Source organism: Balaenoptera physalus (assembly GCF_965194825.1).
Source record: "Balaenoptera physalus genome assembly, chromosome: 16".
NCBI lineage: Eukaryota > Metazoa > Chordata > Mammalia > Artiodactyla > Balaenopteridae > Balaenoptera > Balaenoptera physalus.
The window spans coordinates 69,143,112-69,151,960 of record NC_138898.1 but is presented as its reverse complement, the minus strand read 5'-3'; positions in this window follow the sequence as shown (position 1 = coordinate 69,151,960).

The following is an 8,849-nucleotide window of genomic DNA, read 5'->3' as shown; positions in this document are numbered from 1 at the left end:
TTATTTTTGGCTGTGTTGGGTCTTCGTTTCTGTGCGAGGGCTTTCTCCAGTTGCGGCAAGCGGGGGCCACTCTTCATCGCGGTGTGCAGGCTTCTATCGCGGCCTCTCTTGTTGCGGAGCACAGGCTCCAGACGCACAGGCTCAGTAATTGTGGCTCACGAGCCCAGTTGCTCCGCGGCATGTGGGATCTTCCCAGACCAGGGCTCGAACCCGTGTCCCCTGCATTGGCAGGCAGATTCTCAACCACTGCGCCACCAGGGAAGCCCTGTGCCGGGTCTTAGTTGCAGTGTGCGGGATATTCATTGCCCTGTGCGGGATCTTTTAGTTGCAGCATGCGGGATCTAGTTACCAGACCAGGGATCAAATCCAGTCCCCCTGCATTGGGAGCACGAAGTCTTAACCACTAGACCACCAGGGAAGTCCCTTGCTTTTTTGTTTTTTTGTTTTTTTTTGCTGTAAAGTTAGGCATTACATGGCTAATCCTCATTTTGCTTATCCATTCACCCACTGATGGACATTTGGGTTGTTTCCACTTTGCGGCAATCATGAATAGTGCTGCTCTGAATGTTCACATACAAGTCTTCGTGCAGGGCAAGGGCTCTGTAGACAATGCTGAATTCTCCTTCCTCACCTCAGAGAGGCAAGCTCTTTCTTGGAAGAAAATGTACCCAGGCCTCCGGATGAACCTTGCTTGACAATGATGGATAGAGTGTTAAGACTTATCCATTACTCCTGAGAAGGCAGATTGATACACGGATGTCCGAAGGTCTCAGTCTCTGTATAAGGGATTTTCCCATGTTTCCCTTAATAAGGTGGGACAAGAGCCAGGTGGGCCCAATGAGTCCTTTCCTGGATTGACACACAGTAGTCCCCCTTGTTAGTGGGGCATATGTTCCAAGACCCCAGGTGGATGCCTGAAACCACAGACAGTACCAAACCCTCTATATACTATGTTTTTCCTATACATACATATGATAAAGTTTAATTTATAAATTAGGCAGAGTAAGAGATTAATAACAATAATAAAACAGAACAATTTTAACAATATACTATAACAGGAGTCATATGAATGTGGTCTCTCTCTCAAAATATCTTATTGTACAAATTTAATGCCTTTTCCACCTTTAGGCACTTATACACTGTGGCTGTAACTTTTTCAGTTTGAGGTGCAACAGCAAAACTAGTGCAGATTTATTTTTACTTCTTCACAATTTTGTGGATAGAAGATTCATTCTTACTGTAGATCTTAGCAAACTAGGCATACAATTTTTTTCTTCCCTTGTTAAGTCACGGACTTTCACCTTTCCACTTAAAAGAAGCACTTGACAGCTGCTCTTTGGCACATCCGAATGGCCAGCAACACGAATTGCGCCTCGGGGGTCATTATTAAGTAAAATAAGGGTTACTGGAACACAAGCACTGAGATACCCCAACAGTCCATCTGATAACCGAGCTGCTACTAAGTGACTAATGGGTGGGACATGCTGGACCAAGGGATGATTCTCAGCCTAGAGGACAGAATCGGATGGCGTGAGATTTTATCACACTTCTCAGCATAGCATGCAGTATAAAACAGATGAACTGTTTATTTCTGGAATTTTTCATTTAATATTTTTGAACCACAGTTGACCCCTGGTAACTGAAACCACAGATAAGTGAGGACTGCTGTATAAAAATGTCTGGAAAAACCTCTTTTCTCACCAGGGCTGCTATAGTGAAAAACTAAGGTTGGTGCCCATCACTGCTATGTGTCCACTGTGTGGAGGGAGATTGTCGGCAGAATTCATTCATTCGTTCAACAAAATTACTGAGTGCTTTCTACATGCTCGGCACTACTCTAGGTACTAGGGATATGCGTATGGGAGAAAAAGACAAAAAACAAACAAGAAAACAAACCCTGAGATTAGAAAGCTTACTTCTGGTTGGAGAGACAGGCCATAAAAATATGAAAACTATATGTCACAAGGCAATATGTATTATGGGGAAAAATGAAGCAGAGAAAAGGAATAGGGTGTTCTTGGCAGAATGGAAAGGTTGCTATTTTAAAGAGGAAAGTCAGAAAGGTCAGACTAAAAAGGTGACATGTGAGCCAAACCTGAAGCAGGTTGTAGTATCTAATGCTGTCTACCAAATTACCACAGCCTTAGCTGCTTTAAAACAACACTTATGGGACTTCCCTGGTGGTCCAGTGAAGAATCCATCTTGCAATGCAGGGGATGCGGGTTCGATCCCTGGTCAGGGAACTAATATCCCACATGCCACGGGGCAACTAACCCCGTGCGCTGCAACTACTGAGCATGTGAGCTACAGCTAGAGAGCCCGTGTGCCACAAACTACAGAGCCCACATGCTCTGCAGCCCGTGCGCCACAACTGGAGAGAAGGTCGCCTGCCACAGTGAAAGATCCCACGTGCTGCAACTAAGACCCGATGCAGCCAATAAATAAATAAATATTAAAAAAAAAAGAATTTAAAAGCAAGTAAGAGTTCATCAAGGCTGCTAAATAGATCAATTTACGAAAAGCAATCCATTTGTATACATCTGCCACAAACATCTAAAAAATAAAAAATTAAAAAAAAAACAATACATTTATAATCTCACAGTTTCTGTGTCAGGGGGCTAAGCATGGCTTAGCTGGACCCTCTGCTTCAGGGTCTCTCACAAGTCTTTAATCAAGGTGTCGACTGGGGTTGGGGGTCTCACCCAAAGGCTCAGTTGGGGAAGGATCTGCTTCCAAGCTCACATGGTTGTTGTCAGAATTTCAGTTCCTCTATGGCTATTGGACTAAGGGTCTCAATTCCTAGATAAGCACCCCTCATTTCCTTGCCATGTGGGTCTCTCCAACATGGCAACTTGGGTCATCAAAGCCAGCAAGGAAAAGCATCTGCTACCAAGGCAGAAATTACTGCCTCATGTAACCTAATCACAGAATTGATGTCTCATTACCTGTGATCGGTCCCGCCCATACTCAATGGTAGGAGATTATGAGAGGGTGTCAATACCAGGAGGCAGGATCACTATGGACCATCCTAGAAGCTGCCCGTCATAGAGATGAAAGAGTGAGCCATGGGGGACCCCAGGGGGAAGAGTGTAACAGGCAGAAGGAATAAATGCAGAGGTCCTGGGTGGGAGCTTGCCTGGGGTGTTCAGGGAACAGCGAGGAGTTCAGTGTGGCTGGAGTAGAGCGAGCAAGGTGTAGGGGAGAGGAGACGAGCACAGCAGGGCAGGTAATGGGGGCCAGGTTATGTGGGGCCCTTTGACTTTTACTTTAAATGAGAAGCGAGTCATTGGCGGGTGTTAAGCAGAGGAATGACCTGAGCTGACTTGTTCTGGATCCTCGATACTCAAACTTCGGTCCATCAACTAGTAGTAGCAGCATCACGTAAAGCTCATTAGAAATGCAGAATCTCAGGCCCCACCCCAGACCTACTGCAGCAGAAACTGTATTTAATAAGACCCCCAGGTTAGTGGAACACACAGTGGTGGCATCAGAATCACCTGGATCATTTGTTGACACATAGCTTGTTGGTCCCCCTTAACTCCCAGAGTTTCTGATTCAGTAAATGTGGGATGGGGTCTGAGATTCTGCGTTTCTAACAAGATCCCAAATGCTGCTGCTGCTGCTGCTGGTCTAGGGACCCTGCTTTTAGAACCGCTGGTCTACGGTGTGCCCAGTGCCGGGGCTCAGGGCCGAGTAAGACAAAATCCCTGTCTTGAAGTGGCTCACAGCTTCAGGCCTTTCCCTGGCCGCTGCGGGGAGACAACACATCAGACCCAAAGCTCTTTCCTTGCCGTAAATGCTAGGAAGGTAGATTTTATATGCTGCCCCTTGAAATCACATTAGTGATGTACGTTCATGACTACCCTGGTGTCCTGTTTTATTTCTGCAGTTAAATCCCATCTCCGTTTCTCCTAGCCATGGCAGACAGAGGGAACAGGTGGTCACCAGCTCCCTGCTAATAACTCTTCATATGTTTGCAGCCCATTATTAAATTGCCCTCAGATTTTCCTTCTTCAAGGCTAAATAATTAGCTACCCTTTTCTGAATCACGGGGCGGAGAGGGTTTGGCTGACTATAGCTACCAGCCTTAGTCAGGAGCACATGTGGTAGAAATTCTTGAACCAGTGTGCGGGCTGAAGGTATTACGGGTTGGGGGCTTCAGTGGAGTTTCAAAGGCTAGACCTTCAGATTTCTTCATCTGAGTAAGACCCTTAGAAGTGATGCCAGCAGACAGCATGCAAGATAAGGAGATGTCCAGGGGGATGCAGGGATCAGCTGGAGGTCAAGCATCACCGGTGAGTCAAACATCTTGAGGGATTATGGACACCATCAGGCCCACCCCTGCCTCCATGCAATTTTCCGCCTGATCCTTTCTAGTCAATGGAACAACACTCACGGGGCAGCTTGGCTGCTGGTGACCATCTTCCTCGGTAGGAAGTGTGTGACCAACATAAAGATGATGTTCTTTTTTTTTAAATTAATTAATTAATTTTATTTTTGGCTGCATTGGGTCTTTGTTGCTGCGTGCAGGCTTTCTCTAGTTGCGGCAAGCAGGGGCTACTCTTCCGTGCAGTGTGCGGGCTTCTCATTGCGGTGGCCTCTCTTGTTGCGGAGCACGGGCTCTAGGCGCGTGGGCTTCAGTAGTTGTGGCACTCGGGCTCAGTAGTTGTGGCTCGGGGGCTCTAGAGCGCAGGCTCAGTAGTTGTGGCACACGGGCTTAGTTGCTCCACGGCATGTGGGATCTTCCCGGACCAGGGCTTGAACCTGTGTCCCCTGCATTGGCAGGCGGATTCTTAACCACTGCGCCACCAGGGAAGTCCAAAGATGGTGTTATAGTGTGCGGAGGTCAAGGTCAAACTTTAGACCACCTGCGTCAGACTACCCTAGGAGGCTTGTTAGGAAATGCAGATTCCCCAGACCCCACTGCACCAGAATCTCTGCTGAGGAGTCTGAGAATGGGAAATTAACAAGACAGCCCCCATCCTGCTCTTCTGTGCGGTCAGGTTTTGAGAACGAATGTCCTAGTGTGTGATACAGCTCTCTTTCTTCTCTTTTTTTGGCCATGAACAGAAAAGGACAATGGTTCAGGGTAAACAAAGCATCTAGTACAGCGACTAGTAAAAATAGTGACTTGTCTGTGTAGTGTGTATATATTTTGAAAATAAAAAATAGTAATAGCTAGCATTTCCTGAGACCTTCCTCGGTGGCAGGCACTGTGCTAAGGGATGAATCCTCACTTCCATGAAACAGTGGCTGTTAGCATCCCATTCATGGAGGAGGGAGGTGAGGCGCACAGAGAGACAGGTGTGAAGTCACACAGCTTCTAAGTGGCAGGTGGTACGACTTAGACCCAGGCCCGGCTCACCCCAGAGGTCAGGATTTTAACCTCCACATTATCCCTTCCTCCCCCCTGACACACTCTTCCCTTCTAACTGTAAAATAGGGTAAGAGGCACCGTGGCTGCAGATTAAATGTATGCTATGGGGGAAAGAAGCCACTAGTTTTGAACTATGCGCTCGTGTTTCTCATGCATTTTTCTCATTGGCCTCATCTCACACCTGTCCTGGGAGGAAAGCATTAGACCCATTCTGCAGGTGAGGAAAACTGAGGTTCCCAGAGATTAAATGGCTTGCCTGAGGCCATACAGTTATTATGTAGGTGAGGTTGGACTTCAAGCTGTCAAACCACACTACCCCTGGTGAGGATGGAGATGAAAGGGGTCTGACTCCGATGCAGGGTCACTCAGAGGGCTGCTCTCTTATGTCAGCCCTGGGGCCGCCCTTGCTATTTCCAGACCAGCTATTTAATTAGCCCGGAGCCTTCTTACTTCCGTGGTGTTCAGAAACACTGCCCAGGGTTACGGGCACAGCTAAAACAGGAGCTAAATGGCATGTTCTGGAAGCTGTATAATTAAAATTGACTTGGGAGACAATGCCGTCAGCCTGTATGGCAGAAATAGAAAGTCACCTAACCAGAATGTGTGTTGCCCATATGGAAGCCAGTGACTGCTTTTGCCGTGCTGGTGCTTTTTAGTTATAATAGGTATCCTGAGCTCTGTGGTTTGCAGTGCCACCTCTAACTACCTTCTTAAGGATCCTGAAGAGAAAACCATTATTATGTGCCTGTGTCTGCCATCCAGGGCTGGGTCTCTGAGGGGAGAATGTGAGAGGCCAGGTTCCTTGTAGATGCTGTAGACTGAGATGAGCCTGGGAGTGCCACCAGGAGGTGACTGAAGCCTCATCTCCTGATCTTCAACTCTGAGTGTCTTTCTGCATTAGGAGGGGCTGAACTCTGGAACCATCGAACCTGCCCATTGGGCATCTACACCTGGATGTTCCACTGCCGTATCATTGTGCGCATTTTTGTCTCCTGTAATCCCTTACAGAACCCCTCCTGCCCCTCTCTGGGTCCTTATGGGGTCATGGCTCATGATACCCACATTTGTCTGGTCACCTGGTCCAGGCTGACTCAAGCAGAGTGCTGGGTCCTCTGGAAACACTGCTTGGTCCATAGGTAGGCACGTGACCTAAGCAGGACCATTTAGAGTTTTCCCCTAAGATTTCATACAAAGTCTCTCTTCCTTTTGGAGCGTAAACTGTTAAAATATAAGCTCAAGGCACTAGTGGTCATTTTTCTGCCATGTGAAGCAAACCTACTCCAGGGGGAAAAAAATCCAATGTTCAGAGAGAAGATACGGAGAGAGAGTGAGTCCTTATGACTTCACCGCATCCCTAAATCCAGACATCTCTGTGGGATTTGCCCTTGGCCTTCCAAGTTAATAAGCCCATAAGCTCTTTTTCGCTCAAGCTGGATTGAACTGGGTTTCTTTCAGGAACCCTAGACAATACACATCTGAGGTTCAAAATATCCAAACACAAAACCCCAATTCCTCCCCCAGCAAACCTGCCCTCCTCCAGCCTCCCCTGCCTTCCACACCTCATCACTGCTTATTCAGTTTCGGCCACTGATGCATTGCCATGACCTTGGTTCAGACTCACACTGCTTCTTACCCAGATTGCTGCAACAGCCTCCCTGCCTTCAGGCTTGTCTACTCGTGCTCACAGAGACAGACAGACAGACAGACAAACACACACACACACACACACTCACATACACAGACATGCCAGAAATCTGTCTCAGCCTGACCCTTCCTGCTCTTCTATGGGGTAACTCACAAGGCTGCCAGACTACCTGGCCCCTGGTCCCTCCTACCTGTTGAATTTCAGCTGGTACCACCCTCCCCTCGCTTCAGCTAGAGAGCTACTTGGAATTCCCACTCTCATCTCTAAGCTAATGCACATGCGACCTCCAGGGGTTCTTAATCCTTTCTCTGCCATGGACCCCTCTGCCAGTCTGTGGAAGCCTATAGACCCCACCTCAAAATAATGTCTTTTCAATCATAAAGCAGGATACATGGAATTATAATGAAATTATAATATACATTTATCAAAATATTAAAACCAATTTAAATTTAAATATGGTAATGTATGTGCTTCTTCAATAATGCATTAAATAGAAAGATCTAGAGCAGAGGCCTAATAACTGCTATAATTTTCAAACAGTAAAGAGTGTCAATGAAAAGTCAAGTTATAAGCAACAACTGTAATGTGATAGGAATATATGTGATTTCCACTGGTGACAAAGTCCCAGGTCAGTGACCATGGAGATGTAACTTTATGCCTTTCTAAGTTCATGGATTCCTCCACCCCAATTAAGCACCACTGGGCTCTAGAATAATCTCCCCATCTCGGTTCTTTGGGACTCAGCTTAAGGTCACCCCTCAGGAAGCTTTCTCTGACCGTCACCACACCAGGTTAGGGCCCCTCCTCAGTACCCCGACAGCCCCCTGGGCCTCCCTTTATCACACCACAGGTCACATGCAATTCCATGAATTTGCCAGTGTACTGGCCTGGGGGCCTCTCCACCGAGACCCGTGAAGGTGCCCGCTGCCTTATCCAAAGAGGCACAGCCTTGGTCTGAGTCCAAGTTACACCTCAAAGCTGGACTGCAGGTCCCCTGTTGGGCAGGTACAGGCTCGCAGAGCTGGGGACCCTGAAGTGACGTCTGGCATTCCCCTGATGAATGACTTAGGACCGATTTCTTGTTCCTTCTTTCATTGGAGGCAGGATGGTGCAGCCCTAAAGAAATGGGCCTTTACAGCTAACCAGATCTGCATTTTTCTCCTGTCTCTGTCACTTTTCACCTGTTTACCTTGGGCAACTCCCTTCCCCTTTCAGATCTTCAGCTTCCTCACCTGTAATATGGGACGATGATAGTACCCACTTTGTAGGGCTCTGGTGAGGATTACACAAGAATGCACGTGAAGTGATCAGCCCTCGATCATAATAATGACTCAAGAGTTGGAGGTACCCATATCAGCTATTAATACCATCCATTTGTTCATTCAACAAGCATTTATTAAGCGCCCATTGCATGCTGATGCTTGACATACATGAAAGTATTTGATAATCCCAGAGGTAGGTTCTATTATCCCCATTTAAGATAACCCCCTTCATTGGAGGAGGGGTGCTTGGTATTCTAAGACAGTTTTAAGTCTTTACAGATTAAGGTTCCAAACTAACCCTAAGGATTTCATCCCCCTCCCCCCAATATCCGGCACTATGCAGCAATGTGGGGCAGTGGCTAGGGAAGGATTTCCGTTTAAGGGGTCTAGGTTTGAATTCCAGCTCCTCGACGCTGTATATATAGTCCCTGGGCAACTTCACTGCTTTGTGCCTCTTTTTTTCTCATCTAAAGAGTGGGACAGTAATAGTGCCCACCTCAAGCATATCAGAGAATTAAAAGATTGAATTTGTTGTAAAAGGTTTTAAAAGGTTTAAAGCCCTGCC